Below are 19,348 nucleotides of genomic sequence, written 5' to 3'. Positions count from 1 at the left end.
TTTGAAGATATTATTTTTCCCAATATAGGCCTCTTAGCGCTTAGAATGTCCAATTGCAGTTTCTACAGAAAGAGTGTTTCAGAAAGGCTCAATCAAAAGTAAGGTTCAACTCTGTTAGTTGAATGCACAGAACAGAAAGTAGTTTCATACAATGCTTCTGTGTAGTTTATATTTGAACATATTCTTTTTTCCACTATTACCCACTTAGCGCTACGAATGTCCAGTTGCATTTTCTACAGACAGAGTGTTTCAAAACTGCTCAATCAAAAGTATGGTTTAACTCTGTTAGCTGAATGCTCAGATCAGAAAGAAGTTTCACAGAATGCTTCTGTGTAGTTTATATTTGAATATATTCCTTTTTCCACTACTACTCTCTTATCGCTCCAAATGTCCAGTTGCATTTTCTACAGAAAGAGTGTTCAGATCTGCTCAATCAAAAGTATGGTTTAACTCTGTTAGCTGAATGCACAGATCAGAAAGAAGTTTCACCGAATGATTCTGTGTAGTTTATATTTGGAGACATTCCTTTTTCCACTATTACCCTCTTAGCGCTCCGAATCTCCACTTGCATTTTCTACAGAAAGAGTGTTTCAGAACGGCACAATCAAAACTAAGGTTCAACTCTTTTAGTTGAACAAACAGAACAGAAAGGAGTTTCACACAATTCTTCTGTGTAGTTTTTATTTGTAGACATTCTTTTTCCCAATATAGGCCTCTTAGCGCTCAGAATGTTCAATTGCAGTTTCTACAGAAAGAGTGTTTCAGGGCGGCTCAATCAAAAGTAAGGTTCAACTCTGTTAGTTGAATGCACAGAACAGAAAGAAGTTTCATACAATGCTTCTGTGTAGTTTATATTTGAACATATTCTTTTTTCCACTATTACCCACTTAGCGCTACGAATGTCCAGTTGCATTTTCTACAGACAGAGTGTTTCAAAACTGCTCAATCAAAAGTATGGTTTAACTCTGTTAGCTGAATGCTCAGATCAGAAATAAGTTTCACAGAATGCTTCTGTGTAGTTTATATTTGAATATATTCCTTTTTCCACTACTACGCTCTTAGCGCTCCAAATGTCCAGTTGCATTTTCTACAGAAAGAGTGTTCAGATCTGCTCAATCAAAAGTATGGTTTAACTCTGTTAGCTGAATGCACAGATCAGAAAGAAGTTTCACCGAATGATTCTGTGTAGTTTATATTTGAAGACATTCCTTTTTCCACTATTACCCTCTTAGCGCTCCGAATCTCCACTTGCATTTTCTACAAAAAGTGTGTTTCATAACTGGTCAATCAAAAATATGTTTTATCTCTGTTAACTGAATTTACAGATCAGAAATAAGTTTCACAGAATGCATCTGTGTAGTTTTTATTTGAAGATATTCTTTTTCAAAATGTAGGCCTCTTAGCGCTTAGCATGTCCAATTGCAGTTTCTACAGAAAGAGTGTTTCAGAACGGCTCAATCAAAAGTAAGGTTCAACTCTGTTAGTTGAATGCACAGAACAGAAAGAATTTTCACAGAATGCTACTGTGTAGTTTATATTTGAATATATTCCTTTTTCCACTATTACCCTCTTAGCGCTCCGAATGTCCACTTGCATTTTCTACAGAAAGAGTGTTCAGAACTGCGCAATCAAAAGTATGGTTTAACTCTGTTAGCTTAATGAACATATCAGAAATAAGTTTCACACAATGCTTCTGTGTAGTTTTTATTTGAAGATATTATTTTTCCCAATATAGGCCTCTTAGCGCTCAGAATGTCCAATTGCAGTTTCTACAGAAAGAGTGTTTCAGAAAGGCTCAATCAAAAGTAAGGTTCAACTCTGTTAGTTGAATGCACAGAACAAAAAGAAGTTTCATACAATGCTTCTGTGTAGTTTATATTTGAACATATTCTTTTTTCCACTATTACCCACTTAGCGCTACGAATGTCCAGTTGCATTTTCTACAGACAGAGTGTTTCAAAACTGCTCAATCAAAAGTATGGTTTAACTCTGTTAGCTGAATGCTCAGATCAGAAAGAAGTTTCACAGAATGCTTCTGTGTAGTTTATATTTGAATATATTCCTTTTTCCACTACTACTCTCTTAGCGCTCCAAATGTCCAGTTGCATTATCTACAGAAAGAGAGTTCAGATCTGCTCAATCAAAAGTATGGTTTAACTCTGTTAGCTGAATGCACAGATCAGAAAGAAGTTTCACCGAATGATTCTGTGTAGTTTATATTTGGAGACATTCCTTTTTCCACTATTACCCTCTTAGCGCTCCGAATCTCCACTTGCATTTTCTACAGAAAGAGTGTTTCAGAACGGCTCAATCAAAACTAAGGTTCAACTCTTTTAGTTGAACAAACAGAACAGAAAGAAGTTTCACACAATTCTTCTGTGTAGTTTTTATTTGTAGACATTCTTTTTCCCAATATAGGCCTCTTAGCGCTCAGAATGTCCAATTGCAGTTTCTACAGAAAGAGTGTTTCAGAACGGCTCAATCAAAAGTAAGGTTCAACTCTGTTAGTTGAATGCACAGAACAGAAAGAAGTTTCATACAATGCTTCTGTGTAGTTTATATTTGAACATATTCTTTTTTCCACTATTACCCTCTTAGCGCTACGAATGTAACGTTGCATTTTCTACAGACAGAGTGTTTCAAAACTGCTCAATCAAAAGTATGGTTTAACTCTGTTAGCTGAATGCTCAGATCAGAAAGAAGTTTCACAGAATGCTTCTGTGTAGTTTATATTTGAAAATATTCCTTTTTCCACTACTATGCTCTTAGCGCTCCGAATCTCCACTTGCATTTTCTACAAAGGAGTGTTTCATAACTGCTCAATCAAAAATATGTTTTATCTCTGTTAACTGAATTTACAGATCAGAAATAACTTTCACAGAATGCATCTGTGTAGTTTTTATTTGAAGATATTCTTTTTCCCAATGTAGGCCTCTTAGCGCTTAGCATGTCCAATTGCAGTTTCTACAGAAAGAGTGTTTCAGAACGGCTCAATCAAAAGTAAGGTTCAACTCTGTTAGTTGAATGCACAGAACAGAAAGAATTTTCACAGAATGCTACTGTGTAGTTTATATTTGAATATATTCCTTTTTCCACTATTACCCTCTTAGCGCTCCGAATGTCCACTTGCATTTTCTACAGAAAGAGTGTTCAGAACTGCGCAATCAAAAGTATGGTTTAACTCTGTTAGCTTAATGAACATATCAGAAATAAGTTTCACACAATGCTTCTGTGTAGTTTTTATTTGAAGTTATTATTTTTCCCAATATAGGCCTCTTAGCGCTCAGAATGTCCAATTGCAGTTTCCACAGAAAGAGTGTTTCAGAAAGGCTCAATCAAAAGTAAGGTTCAACTCTGTTAGTTGAATGCACAGAACAGAAAGAAGTTTCATACAATGCTTCTGTGTAGTTTATATTTGAACATATTCTTTTTTCCACTATTACCCACTTAGCGCTACGAATGTCCAGTTGCATTTTCTACAGACAGAGTGTTTCAAAACTGCTCAATCAAAAGTATGGTTTAACTCTGTTAGCTGAATGCTCAGATCAGAAATAAGTTTCACAGAATGCTTCTGTGTAGTTTATATTTGAATATATTCCTTTTTCCACTACTACGCTCTTAGCGCTCCAAATGTCCAGTTGCATTTTCTACAGAAAGAGTGTTCAGATCTGCTCAATCAAAAGTATGGTTTAACTCTGTTAGCTGAATGCACAGATCAGAAAGAAGTTTCACCGAATGATTCTGTGTAGTTTATATTTGAAGACATTCCCTTTTCCACTATTACCCTCTTAGCGCTCCGAATCTCCACTTGCATTTTCTACAAAAAGTGTGTTTCATAACTGCTCAATCAAAAATATGTTTTATCTCTGTTAACTGAATTTACAGATCAGAAATAAGTTTCACAGAATGCATCTGTGTAGTTTTTATTTGAAGATATTCTTTTTCAAAATGTAGGCCTCTTAGCGCTTAGCATGTCCAATTGCAGTTTCTACAGAAAGAGTGTTTCAGAACGGCTCAATCAAATGTAAGGTTCAACTCTGTTAGTTGAATGCACAGAACAGAAAGAATTTTCACAGAATGCTACTGTGTAGTTTATATTTGAATATATTCCTTTTTCCACTATTACCCTCTTAGCGCTCCGAATGTCCACTTGCATTTTCTACAGAAAGAGTGTTCAGAACTGCGCAATCAAAAGTATGGTTTAACTCTGTTAGCTTAATGAACATATCAGAAATAAGTTTCACACAATGCTTCTGTGTAGTTTTTATTTGAAGATATTATTTTTCCCAATATAGGCCTCTTAGCGCTCAGAATGTCCAATTGCAGTTTCTACAGAAAGAGTGTTTCAGAAAGGCTCAATCAAAAGTAAGGTTCAACTCTGTTAGTTGAATGCACAGAACAAAAAGAAGTTTCATACAATGCTTCTGTGTAGTTTATATTTGAACATATTCTTTTTTCCACTATTACCCACTTAGCGCTACGAATGTCCAGTTGCATTTTCTACAGACAGAGTGTTTCAAAACTGCTCAATCAAAAGTATGGTTTAACTCTGTTAGCTGAATGCTCAGATCAGAAAGAAGTTTCACAGAATGCTTCTGTGTAGTTTATATTTGAATATATTCCTTTTTCCACTACTACTCTCTTAGCGCTCCAAATGTCCAGTTGCATTATCTACAGAAAGAGAGTTCAGATCTGCTCAATCAAAAGTATGGTTTAACTCTGTTAGCTGAATGCACAGATCAGAAAGAAGTTTCACCGAATGATTCTGTGTAGTTTATATTTGGAGACATTCCTTTTTCCACTATTACCCTCTTAGCGCTCCGAATCTCCACTTGCATTTTCTACAGAAAGAGTGTTTCAGAACGGCTCAATCAAAACTAAGGTTCAACTCTTTTAGTTGAACAAACAGAACAGAAAGAAGTTTCACACAATTCTTCTGTGTAGTTTTTATTTGTAGACATTCTTTTTCCCAATATAGGCCTCTTAGCGCTCAGAATGTCCAATTGCAGTTTCTACAGAAAGAGTGTTTAAGAACGGCTCAATCAAAAGTAAGGTTCAACTCTGTTAGTTGAATGCACAGAACAGAAAGAAGTTTCATACAATGCTTCTGTGTAGTTTATATTTGAACATATTCTTTTTTCCACTATTACCCACTTAGCGCTACGAATGTCCAGTTGCATTTTCTACAGACAGAGTGTTTCAAAACTGCTCAATCAAAAGTATGGTTTAACTCTGTTAGCTGAATGCTCAGATCAGAAAGAAGTTTCACAGAATGCTTCTGTGTAGTTTATATTTGAATATATTCCTTTTTCCACTACTACTCTCTTATCGCTCCAAATGTCCAGTTGCATTTTCTACAGAAAGAGAGTTCAGATCTGCTCAATCAAAAGTATGGTTTAACTCTGTTAGCTGAATGCACAGATCAGAAAGATGTTTCACCGAATGATTCTGTGTAGTTTATATTTGGAGACATTCCTTTTTCCACTATTACCCTCTTAGCGCTCCGAATCTCCACTTGGATTTTCTACAGAAAGAGTGTTTCAGAACGGCACAATCAAAACTAAGGTTCAACTCTTTTAGTTGAACAAACAGAACAGAAAGGAGTTTCACACAATTCTTCTGTGTAGTTTTTATTTGTAGACATTCTTTTTCCCAATATAGGCCTCTTAGCGCTCAGAATGTCCAATTGCAGTTTCTACAGAAAGAGTGTTTCAGAACGGCTCAATCAAAAGTAAGGTTCAACTCTGTTAGTTGAATGCACAGAACAGAAAGTAGTTTCACACAATGCTTCTGTGTAGTTTATATTTGAACATATTCTTTTTTCCACTATTACCCACTTAGCGCTACGAATGTCCAGTTGCATTTTCTACAGACAGAGTGTTTCAAAACTGCTCAATCAAAAGTATGGTTTAACTCTGTTAGCTGAATGCTCAGATCAGAAAGAAGTTTCACAGAATGCTTCTGTGTAGTTTATATTTGAATATATTCCTTTTTCCACTACTATGCTCTTAGCGCTCCAAATGTCCAGTTGCATTTTCTACAGAAAGAGTGTTCAGATCTGCTCAATCAAAAGTATGGTTTAACTCTGTTAGCTGAATGCACAGATCAGAAAGAAGTTTCACCGAATGATTCTGTGTAGTTTATATTTGAAGACATTCCTTTTTCCACTATTACCCTCTTAGCGCTCCGAATCTCCACTTGCATTTTCTACAAAAAGAGTGTTTCATAACTGCTCAATCAAAAATATGTTTTATCTCTGTTAACTGAATTTACAGATCAGAAATAAGTTTCACAGAATTCATCTGTGTAGTTTTTATTTGAAGATATTCTTTTTCAAAATGTGGGCCTCTTAGCGCTTAGCATGTCCAATTGCAGTTTCTACAGAAAGAGTGTTTCAGAACGGCTCAATCAAAAGTAAGGTTCAACTCTGTTAGTTGAATGCACAGAACAGAGAGAATTTTCACAGAATGCTACTGTGTAGTTTATATTTGAATATATTCCTTTTTCCACTATTACCCTCTTAGCGCTCCGAATGTCCACTTGCATTTTCTACAGAAAGAGTGTTCAGAACTGCGCAATCAAAAGTATGGTTTAACTCTGTTAGCTTAATGAACATATCAGAAATAAGTTTCACACAAGGCTTCTGTGTAGTTTTTATTTGAAGATATTATTTTTCCCAATATAGGCCTCTTAGCGCTTAGAATGTCCAATTGCAGTTTCTACAGAAAGAGTGTTTCAGAAAGGCTCAATCAAAAGTAAGGTTCAACTCTGTTAGTTGAATGCACAGAACAGAAAGTAGTTTCATACAATGCTTCTGTGTAGTTTATATTTGAACATATTCTTTTTTCCACTATTACCCACTTAGCGCTACGAATGTCCAGTTGCATTTTCTACAGACAGAGTGTTTCAAAACTGCTCAATCAAAAGTATGGTTTAACTCTGTTAGCTGAATGCTCAGATCAGAAAGAAGTTTCACAGAATGCTTCTGTGTAGTTTATATTTGAATATATTCCTTTTTCCACTACTACTCTCTTATCGCTCCAAATGTCCAGTTGCATTTTCTACAGAAAGAGTGTTCAGATCTGCTCAATCAAAAGTATGGTTTAACTCTGTTAGCTGAATGCACAGATCAGAAAGAAGTTTCACCGAATGATTCTGTGTAGTTTATATTTGGAGACATTCCTTTTTCCACTATTACCCTCTTAGCGCTCCGAATCTCCACTTGCATTTTCTACAGAAAGAGTGTTTCAGAACGGCACAATCAAAACTAAGGTTCAACTCTTTTAGTTGAACAAACAGAACAGAAAGGAGTTTCACACAATTCTTCTGTGTAGTTTTTATTTGTAGACATTCTTTTTCCCAATATAGGCCTCTTAGCGCTCAGAATGTTCAATTGCAGTTTCTACAGAAAGAGTGTTTCAGGGCGGCTCAATCAAAAGTAAGGTTCAACTCTGTTAGTTGAATGCACAGAACAGAAAGAAGTTTCATACAATGCTTCTGTGTAGTTTATATTTGAACATATTCTTTTTTCCACTATTACCCACTTAGCGCTACGAATGTCCAGTTGCATTTTCTACAGACAGAGTGTTTCAAAACTGCTCAATCAAAAGTATGGTTTAACTCTGTTAGCTGAATGCTCAGATCAGAAATAAGTTTCACAGAATGCTTCTGTGTAGTTTATATTTGAATATATTCCTTTTTCCACTACTACGCTCTTAGCGCTCCAAATGTCCAGTTGCATTTTCTACAGAAAGAGTGTTCAGATCTGCTCAATCAAAAGTATGGTTTAACTCTGTTAGCTGAATGCACAGATCAGAAAGAAGTTTCACCGAATGATTCTGTGTAGTTTATATTTGAAGACATTCCTTTTTCCACTATTACCCTCTTAGCGCTCCGAATCTCCACTTGCATTTTCTACAAAAAGTGTGTTTCATAACTGGTCAATCAAAAATATGTTTTATCTCTGTTAACTGAATTTACAGATCAGAAATAAGTTTCACAGAATGCATCTGTGTAGTTTTTATTTGAAGATATTCTTTTTCAAAATGTAGGCCTCTTAGCGCTTAGCATGTCCAATTGCAGTTTCTACAGAAAGAGTGTTTCAGAACGGCTCAATCAAAAGTAAGGTTCAACTCTGTTAGTTGAATGCACAGAACAGAAAGAATTTTCACAGAATGCTACTGTGTAGTTTATATTTGAATATATTCCTTTTTCCACTATTACCCTCTTAGCGCTCCGAATGTCCACTTGCATTTTCTACAGAAAGAGTGTTCAGAACTGCGCAATCAAAAGTATGGTTTAACTCTGTTAGCTTAATGAACATATCAGAAATAAGTTTCACACAATGCTTCTGTGTAGTTTTTATTTGAAGATATTATTTTTCCCAATATAGGCCTCTTAGCGCTCAGAATGTCCAATTGCAGTTTCTACAGAAAGAGTGTTTCAGAAAGGCTCAATCAAAAGTAAGGTTCAACTCTGTTAGTTGAATGCACAGAACAAAAAGAAGTTTCATACAATGCTTCTGTGTAGTTTATATTTGAACATATTCTTTTTTCCACTATTACCCACTTAGCGCTACGAATGTCCAGTTGCATTTTCTACAGACAGAGTGTTTCAAAACTGCTCAATCAAAAGTATGGTTTAACTCTGTTAGCTGAATGCTCAGATCAGAAAGAAGTTTCACAGAATGCTTCTGTGTAGTTTATATTTGAATATATTCCTTTTTCCACTACTACTCTCTTAGCGCTCCAAATGTCCAGTTGCATTATCTACAGAAAGAGAGTTCAGATCTGCTCAATCAAAAGTATGGTTTAACTCTGTTAGCTGAATGCACAGATCAGAAAGAAGTTTCACCGAATGATTCTGTGTAGTTTATATTTGGAGACATTCCTTTTTCCACTATTACCCTCTTAGCGCTCCGAATCTCCACTTGCATTTTCTACAGAAAGAGTGTTTCAGAACGGCTCAATCAAAACTAAGGTTCAACTCTTTTAGTTGAACAAACAGAACAGAAAGAAGTTTCACACAATTCTTCTGTGTAGTTTTTATTTGTAGACATTCTTTTTCCCAATATAGGCCTCTTAGCGCTCAGAATGTCCAATTGCAGTTTCTACAGAAAGAGTGTTTCAGAACGGCTCAATCAAAAGTAAGGTTCAACTCTGTTAGTTGAATGCACAGAACAGAAAGAAGTTTCATACAATGCTTCTGTGTAGTTTATATTTGAACATATTCTTTTTTCCACTATTACCCTCTTAGCGCTACGAATGTAACGTTGCATTTTCTACAGACAGAGTGTTTCAAAACTGCTCAATCAAAAGTATGGTTTAACTCTGTTAGCTGAATGCTCAGATCAGAAAGAAGTTTCACAGAATGCTTCTGTGTAGTTTATATTTGAAAATATTCCTTTTTCCACTACTATGCTCTTAGCGCTCCGAATCTCCACTTGCATTTTCTACAAAGGAGTGTTTCATAACTGCTCAATCAAAAATATGTTTTATCTCTGTTAACTGAATTTACAGATCAGAAATAACTTTCACAGAATGCATCTGTGTAGTTTTTATTTGAAGATATTCTTTTTCCCAATGTAGGCCTCTTAGCGCTTAGCATGTCCAATTGCAGTTTCTACAGAAAGAGTGTTTCAGAACGGCTCAATCAAAAGTAAGGTTCAACTCTGTTAGTTGAATGCACAGAACAGAAAGAATTTTCACAGAATGCTACTGTGTAGTTTATATTTGAATATATTCCTTTTTCCACTATTACCCTCTTAGCGCTCCGAATGTCCACTTGCATTTTCTACAGAAAGAGTGTTCAGAACTGCGCAATCAAAAGTATGGTTTAACTCTGTTAGCTTAATGAACATATCAGAAATAAGTTTCACACAATGCTTCTGTGTAGTTTTTATTTGAAGTTATTATTTTTCCCAATATAGGCCTCTTAGCGCTCAGAATGTCCAATTGCAGTTTCCACAGAAAGAGTGTTTCAGAAAGGCTCAATCAAAAGTAAGGTTCAACTCTGTTAGTTGAATGCACAGAACAGAAAGAAGTTTCATACAATGCTTCTGTGTAGTTTATATTTGAACATATTCTTTTTTCCACTATTACCCACTTAGCGCTACGAATGTCCAGTTGCATTTTCTACAGACAGAATGTTTCAAAACTGCTCAATCAAAAGTATGGTTTAACTCTGTTAGCTGAATGCTCAGATCAGAAAAAGTTTCACAGAATGCTTCTGTGTAGTTTATATTTGAATATATTCCTATTTCCACTACTACTCTCTTAGCGCTCCAAATGTCCAGTTGCATTTTCTACAGAAAGAGAGTTCAGATCTGCTCAATCAAAAGTATGGTTTAACTCTTTTAGCTGAATGCACAGATCAGAAAGAAGTTTCACCGAATGATTCTGTGTAGTTTATATTTGGAGACATTCCTTTTTCCACTATTACCCTCTTAGCGCTCGGAATCTCCACTTGCATTTTCTACAGAAAGAGTGTTTCAGAACGGCTCAATCAAAACTAAGGTTCAACTCTTTTAGTTGAAAAAACAGAACAGAAAGAAGTTTCACACAATTCTTCTGTGTACTTTTTATTTGTAGACATTCTTTTTCCCAATATAGGCCTCTTAGCGCTCAGAATGTCCAATTGCAGTTTCTACAGAAAGAGTGTTTCAGAACGGCTCAATCAAAAGTAAGGTTCAACTCTGTTAGTTGAATGCACAGAACAGAAAGAAGTTTCATACAATGCTTCTGTGTAGTTTATATTTGAACATATTCTTTTTTCCACTATTACCCACTTAGCGCTACGAATGTCCAGTTGCATTTTCTACAGACAGAGTGTTTCAAAACTGCTCAATCAAAAGTATGGTTTAACTCTGTTAGCTGAATGCTCAGATCAGAAAGAAGTTTCACAGAATGCTTCTGTGTAGTTTATATTTGAATATATTCCTTTTTCCACTACTACGCTCTTAGCGCTCCAAATGTCCAGTTGCATTTTCTACAGAAAGAGTGTTCAGATCTGCTCAATCAAAAGTATGGTTTAATTCTGTTAGCTGAATGCACAGATCAGAAAGAAGTTTCACCGAATGATTCTGTGTAGTTTATATTTGAAGACATTCCTTTTTCCACTATTACCCTCTTAGCGCTCCGAATCTCCACTTGCATTTTCTACAAAAAGAGTGTTTCATAACTGCTCAATCAAAAATATGTTTTATCTCTGTTAACTGAATTTACAGATAAGAAATAAGTTTCACAGAATGCATCTGTGTAGTTTTTATTTGAAGATATTCTTTTTCAAAATGTAGGCCTCTTAGCGCTTAGCATGTCCAATTGCAGTTTCTACAGAAAGAGTGTTTCAGAGCGGCTCAATCAAAAGTAAGGTTCAACTCTGTTAGTTGAATGCACAGAACAGAAAGAATTTTCACAGAATGCTACTGTGTAGTTTATATTTGAATATATTCCTTTTTCCACTATTACCCTCTTAGCGCTCCGAATGTCCACTTGCATTTTCTACAGAAAGAGTGTTCAGAACTGCGCAATCCAAAGTATGGTTTAACTCTGTTAGCTTAATGAACATATCAGAAATAAGTTTCACACAATGCTTCTGTGTAGTTTTTATTTGAAGATATTATTTTTCCCAATATAGGCCTCTTAGCGCTCAGAATGTCCAATTGCAGTTTCTACAGAAAGAGTGTTTCAGAAAGGCTCAATCAAAATAAGGTTCAACTCTGTTAGTTGAATGCACAGAACAGAAAGAAGTTTCATACAATGCTTCTGTGTAGTTTATATTTGAACATATTCTTTTTTCCACTATTACCCACTTAGCGCTACGAATGTCCAGTTGCATTTTCTACAGACAGAGTGTTTCAAAACTGCTCAATCAAAAGTATGGTTTAAATCTGTTAGCTGAATGCTCAGATCAGAAAGAAGTTTCACAGAATGCTTCCGTGTAGTTTATATTTGAATATATTCCTTTTTCCACTACTACTCTCTTAGCGCTCCAAATGTCCAGTTGCATTTTCTACAGAAAGAGAGTTCAGATCTGCTCAATCAAAAGTATGGTTTAACTCTGTTAGCTGAATGCACAGATCAGAAACAAGTTTCACCGAATGATTCTGTGAAGTTTATATTTGGAGACATTCCTTTTTCCACTATTACCCTCTTAGCGCTCCGAATCTCCACTTGCATTTTCTACAGAAAGAGTGTTTCAGAACGGCTCAATCAAAACTAAGGTTCAACTCTTTTAGTTGAACAAACAGAACAGAAAGAAGTTTCACACAATTCTTCTGTGTAGTTTTTATTTGTAGACATTCTTTTTCCCAATATAGGCCTCTTAGCGCTCAGAATGTCCAATTGCAGTTTCTACAGAAAGAGTGTTTCAGAACGGCTCAATCAAAAGTAAGGTTCAACTCTGTTAGTTGAATGCACAGAACAGAAAGAAGTTTCATACAATGCTTCTGTGTAGTTTATATTTGAACATATTCTTTTTTCCACTATTACCCACTTAGCGCTACGAATGTCCAGTGGCATTTTCTACAGACAGAGTGTTTCAAAACTGCTCAATGAAAAGTATGGTTTAACTCTGTTAGCTGAATGCTCAGATCAGAAAGAAGTTTCACAGAATGCTTCTGTGTAGTTTATATTTGAAAATATTCCTTTTTCCACTACTACGCTCTTAGCGCTCCGAATCTCCACTTGCATTTTCTACAAAGGAGTGTTTCATAACTGCTCAATCAAAAATATGTTTTATCTCTGTTAACTGAATTTACAGATCAGAAATAACTTTCACAGAATGCATCTGTGTAGTTTTTATTTGAAGATATTTTTTCCCAATGTAGGCCTCTTAGCGCTTAGCATGTCCAATTGCAGTTTCTACAGAAAGAGTGTTTCAGAACGGCTCAATCAAAAGTAAGGTTCAACTCTGTTAGTTGAATGCACAGAACAGAAAGAATTTTCACAGAATGCTACTGTGTAGTTTATATTTGAATATATTCCTTTTTCCACTATTACCCTCTTAGCGCTCCGAATGTCCACTTGCATTTTCTACAGGAAGAGTGTTCAGAACTGCGCAATCAAAAGTATGGTTTAACTCTGTTAGCTTAATGAACATATCAGAAATAAGTTTCACACAATGCTTCTGTGTAGTTTTTATTTGAAGATATTATTTTTCCCAATATAGGCCTCTTAGCGCTCAGAATGTCCAATTGCAGTTTCTACACAAAGATTGTTTCAGAAAGGCTCAATCAAAAGTAAGGTTCAACTCTGTTAGTTGAATGCACAGAACAGAAAGAAGTTTCATACAATGCTTCTGTGTAGTTTATATTTGAACATATTCTTTTTTCCACTATTACCCACTTAGCGCTACGAATGTCCAGTTGCATTTTCTACAGACAGAGTGTTTCAAAACTGCTCAATCAAAAGTATGGTTTAACTCTGTTAGCTGAATGCTCAGATCAGAAAGAAGTTTCACAGAATGCTTCTGTGTAGTTTATATTTGAATATATTCCTTTTTCCACTACTACTCTCTTAGCGCTCCAAATGTCCAGTTGCATTTTCTACAGAAAGAGAGTTCAGATCTGCTCAATCAAAAGTATGGTTTAACTCTTTTAGCTGAATGCACAGATCAGAAAGAAGTTTCACCGAATGATTCTGTGTAGTTTATATTTGTAGACATTCCTTTTTCCACTATTACCCTTTTAGCGCTCCGAATCTCCACTTGCATTTTCTACAGAAAGAGTGTTTCAGAACGGCTCAATCAAAACTAAGGTTCAACTCTTTTAGTTGAACAAACAGAACAGAAAGAAGTTTCACACAATTCTTCTGTGTAGTTTTTATTTGTAGACATTCTTTTTCCCAATATAGTCCTCTTAGCGCTCAGAATGTCCAATTGCAGTTTCTACAGAAAGAGTGTTTCAGAACGGCTCAATCAAAAGTAAGGTTCAACTCTGTTAGCTTAATGAACATATCAGAAATAAGTTTCACACAATGCTTCTGTGTAGTTTTTATTTGAAGATATTATTTTTCCCAATAGAGGCCTCTTAGCGCTCAGAATGTCCAATTGCAGTTTCTACAGAAAGAGTGTTTCAGAAAGGCACAATCAAAAGTAAGGTTCAACTCTGTTAGTTGAATGCACAGAACAGAAAGAAGTTTCATACAATGCTTCTGTGTAGTTTATATTTGAACATATTCTTTTTTCCACTATTACCCACTTAGCGCTACGAATGTCCAGTTGCATTTTCTACAGACAGAGTGTTTCAAAACTGCTCAATCAAAAGTATGGTTTAACTCTGTTAGCTGAATGCTCAGATCAGAAAGAAGTTTCACAGAATGCTTCTGTGTAGTTTATATTTGAATATATTCCTTTTTCCACTACTACTCTCTTAGCGCTCCAAATGTCCAGTTGCATTTTCTACAGAAAGAGTGTTCAGATCTGCTCAATCAAAAGTATGGTTTAACTCTGTTAGCTGAATGCACAGATCAGAAAGAAGTTTCACAGAATGATTCTGTGTAGTTTATATTTGGAGACATTCCTTTTTCCACTATTACCCTCTTAGCGCTCCGAATCTCCACTTGCATTTTCTACAGAAAGAGTGTTTCAGAATGGCTCAATCAAAACAAAGGTTCAACTCTTTTAGTTGAACAAACAGAGCAAAAAGTAGTTTCACACAATTCTTCTGTGTAGTTTTTATTTGTAGACATTCTTTTTCCCAATATAGGCCTCTTAGCGCTCAGAATGTCCAATTGCAGTTTCTACAAAAGAGTGTTTCAGAACGGCTCAATCAAAAGTAAAGTTCAACTCTGTTAGTTGAATGCACAGAACAGAAAGAAGTTTCATACAATGGTTCTGTGTAGTTTATATTTGAACATATTCTTTTTTCCACTATTACCCACTTAGCGCTACGAATGTCCAGTTGCATTTCCTACAGACAGAGTGTTTCAAAACTGCTCAATCAAAAGTATGGTTTAACTCTGTTAGCTGAATGCTCAGATCAGAAAGAAGTTTCACAGAATGCTTCTGTGTAGTTTATATTTGAATATATTCCTTTTTCCACTACTACGCTCTTAGCGCTCCAAATGTCCAGTTGCATTTTCTACAGAAAGAGTGTTCAGATCTGCTCAATCAAAAGTATGGTTTAACTCTGTTAGCTGAATGCACAGATCAGAAAGAAGTTTCACCGAATGATTCTGTGTAGTTTATATTTGAAGACATTCCTTTTTCCACTATTACCCTCTTAGCGCTCCGAATCTCCACTTGCATTTTCTACAAAAAGAGTGTTTCATAACTGCTCAATCAAAAATATGTTTTATCTCTGTTAACTGAATTTACAGATCAGAAATAAGTTTCACAGAATGCATCTGTGTAGTTTTTATTTGAAGATATTCTTTTCCCAATGTAGTCCTCTTAGCGCTTAGCATGTCCAATTGCAGTTTCTACAGAAAGAGTGTTTCAGAACGGCTCAATCAAAAGTAAGGTTCAACTCTGTTAGTTGAATGCACAAACAGAAAGAATTTTCACAGAATGCTACTGTGTAGTTTAAATTTGAATATATTCCTTTTTCCACTATTACCCTCTTAGCGCTCCGAATGTCCACTTGCATTTTCTACAGAAAGAGTGTTCAGAACTGCGCAATCAAAAGTATGGTTTAACTCTGTTAGCTTAATGAACATATCAGAAGTAAGTTTCACACAATGCTTCTGTGTAGTTTTTATTTGAAGATATTTTTTTTCCCAATATAGGCCTCTTAGCGCTCAGAATGTCCAATTGCAGTTTCTACAGAAAGAGTGTTTCAGAAAGGCTCAATCAAAAGTAAGGTTCAACTCTGTTAGTTGAATGCACAGAACAGAAAGAAGTTTCATACACTGCTTCTGTGGAGTTTATATTTGAACATATTCTTTTTTCCACAATTACCCACTTAGCGCTACGAATGTCCAGTTGCATTTTCTACAGACAGAGTGTTTCAAAACTGCTCAATCAAAAGTATGGTTTAACTCTGTTTGCTGAATGCTCAGATCAGAAAGAAGTTTCACAGAATGCTTCTGTGTAGTTTATATTTGAATATATTCCTTTTTCCACTACTACTCTCTTAGCGCTCCAAATGTCCAGTTGCATTTTCTACAGAAAGAGAGTTCAGATCTGCTCAATCAAAAGTATGGTTTAACTCTGTTAGCTGAATGCACATATCAGAAATAAGTTTCACAGAATGGTACTGTGTAGTTTATATTTGGAGACATTCCTTTTTCCACTATTACCCTCTTAGCGCTCCGAATCTCCACTTGCATTTTCTACAGAAAGAGTGTTTCAGAACGGCTCAATCAAAACTAAGGTTCAACTCTTTTAGTTGAACAAACAGAACAGAAAGAAGTTTCACACAATTCTTCTGTGTAGTTTTTATTTGTAGACATTCTTTTTCCCAATATAGGCCTCTTAGCGCTCAGAATGTCCAATTGCAGTTTCTACAGAAAGAGTGTTTCAGAACGGCTCAATCAAAAGTAAGGTTCAACTCTGTTAGTTGAATGCACAGAACAGAAAGAAGTTTCATAGAATGCTTCTGTGTAGTTTATATTTGAACATATTCTTTTTTCCACTATTACCCACTTAGCGCTACGAATGTCCAGTTGCATTTTCTACAGACAGGGTGTTTCAAAACTGCTCAATCAAAAGTATGGTTTAACTCTGTTAGCTGAATGCTCAGATCAGAAAGAAGTTTCACAGAATGCTTCTGTGTAGTTTACATTTGAATATATTCCTTTTTCCACTACTACGCTCTTAGCGCTCCAAATGTCCAGTTGCATTTTCTACAGAAAGAGTGTTCAGATCTGCTCAATCAAAAGTATGGTTTAACTCTGTTAGCTGAATGCACAGATCAGAAAGACGTTTCACCGAATGATTCTGTGTAGTTTATATTTGAAGACATTCCTTTTTCCACTATTACCCTCTAGGCGCTCCGAATCTCCACTTGCATTTTCTACAAAAAGAGTGTTTCATAACTGCTCAATCAAAAATATGTTTTATCTCTGTTAACTGAATTTACAGATCAGAAATAAGTTTCACAGAATGCATCTGTGTAGTTTTTATTTGAAGATATTCTTTTTCAAAATGTAGGCCTCTTAGCGCTTAGCATGTCCAATTGCAGTTTCTACAGAAAGAGTGTTTCAGAACGGCTCAATCAAAAGTAAGGTTCAACTCTGTTAGTTGAATGCACAGAACAGAGAGAATTTTCACAGAATGCTACTGTGTAGTTTATATTTGAATATATTCCTTTTTCCACTATTACCCTCTTAGCGCTCCGAATGTCCACTTGCATTTTCTACAGAAAGAGTGTTCAGAACTGCGCAATCAAGAGTATGGTTTAACTCTGTTAGCTTAATGAACATATCAGAAATAAGTTTCACACAAGGCTTCTGTGTAGTTTTTATTTGAAGATATTATTTTTCCCAATATAGGCCTCTTAGCGCTTAGAATGTCCAATTGCAGTTTCTACAGAAAGAGTGTTTCAGAAAGGCTCAATCAAAAGTAAGGTTCAACTCTGTTAGTTGAATGCACAGAACAGAAAGAAGTTTCATACAATGCTTCTGTGTAGTTTATATTTGAACATATTCTTTTTTCCACTATTACCCACTTAGCGCTACGAATGTCCAGTTGCATTTTCTACAGACAGAGTGTTTCAAAACTGCTCAATCAAAAGTATGGTTTAACTCTGTTAGCTGAATGCTCAGATCAGAAAGAAGTTTCACAGAATGCTTCTGTGTAGTTTATATTTGAATATATTCCTTTTTCCACTACTACTCTCTTATCGCTCCAAATGTCCAGTTGCATTTTCTACAGAAAGAGAGTTCAGATCTGCTCAATCAAAAGTATGGTTTAACTCTGTTAGCTGAATGCACAGATCAGAAAGAAGTTTCACAGAATGATTCTGTGTAGTTTATATTTGGAGACATTCCTTTTTCCACTATTACCCTCTTAGCGCTCCGAATCTCCACTTGCATTTTCTACAGAAAGAGTGTTTCAGAATGGCTAAATCAAAACAAAGGTTCAACTCTTTTAGTTGAACAAACAGAGCAAAAAGTAGTTTCACACAATTCTTCTGTGTAGTTTTTATTTGTAGACATTCTTTTTCCCAATATAGGCCTCTTAGCTCTCAGAATGTCCAATTGCAGTTTCTACAAAAGAGTGTTTCAGAACGGCTCAATCAAAAGTAAAGTTCAACTCTGTTAGTTGAATGCACAGAACAGAAAGAAGTTTCATACAATGGTTCTGTGTAGTTTATATTTGAACATATTCTTTTTTCCACTATTACCCACTTAGCGCTACGAATGTCCAGTTGCATTTCCTACAGACAGAGTGTTTCAAAACTGCTCAATCAAAAGTATGGTTTAACTCTGTTAGCTGAATGCTCAGATCAGAAAGAAGTTACACAGAATGCTTCTGTGTAGTTTATATTTGAATATATTCCTTTTTCCACTACTACGCTCTTAGCGCTCCAAATGTCCAGTTGCATTTTCTACAGAAAGAGTGTTCAGATCTGCTCAATCAAAAGTATGGTTTAACTCTGTTAGCTGAATGCACAGATCAGAAAGAAGTTTCACCGAATGATTCTGTGTAGTTTATATTTGAAGACATTCCTTTTTCCACTATTACCCTCTTAGCGCTCCGAATCTCCACTTGCATTTTCTACAAAAAGAGTGTTTCATAACTGCTCAATCAAAAATATGTTTTATCTGTTAACTGAATTTACAGATCAGAAATAAGTTTCACAGAATGCATCTGTGTAGTTTTTATTTGAAGATATTCTTTTCCCAATGTAGTCCTCTTAGCGCTTAGCATGTCCAATTGCAGTTTCTACAGAAAGAGTGTTTCAGAACGGCTCAATCAAAAGTAAGGTTCAACTCTGTTAGTTGAATGCACAAACAGAAAGAATTTTCACAGAATGCTACTGTGTAGTTTAAATTTGAATATATTCCTTTTTCCACTATTACCCTCTTAGCGCTCCGAATGTCCACTTGCATTTTCTACAGAAAGAGTGTTCAGAACTGCGCAATCAAAAGTATGGTTTAACTCTGTTAGCTTAATGAACATATCAGAAGTAAGTTTCACACAATGCTTCTGTGTAGTTTTTATTTGAAGATATTTTTTTTCCCAATATAGGCCTCTTAGCGCTCAGAATGTCCAATTGCAGTTTCTACAGAAAGAGTGTTTCAGAAAGGCTCAATCAAAAGTAAGGTTCAACTCTGTTAGTTGAATGCACAGAACAGAAAGAAGTTTCATACACTGCTTCTGTGGAGTTTATATTTGAACATATTCTTTTTTCCACAATTACCCACTTAGCGCTACGAATGTCCAGTTGCATTTTCTACAGACA

Source organism: Symphalangus syndactylus, chromosome 7 (genome assembly GCF_028878055.3).
Source record: "Symphalangus syndactylus isolate Jambi chromosome 7, NHGRI_mSymSyn1-v2.1_pri, whole genome shotgun sequence".
Lineage (NCBI taxonomy): Eukaryota > Metazoa > Chordata > Mammalia > Primates > Hylobatidae > Symphalangus > Symphalangus syndactylus.
Note: the sequence above shows the minus strand (reverse complement) of the source record.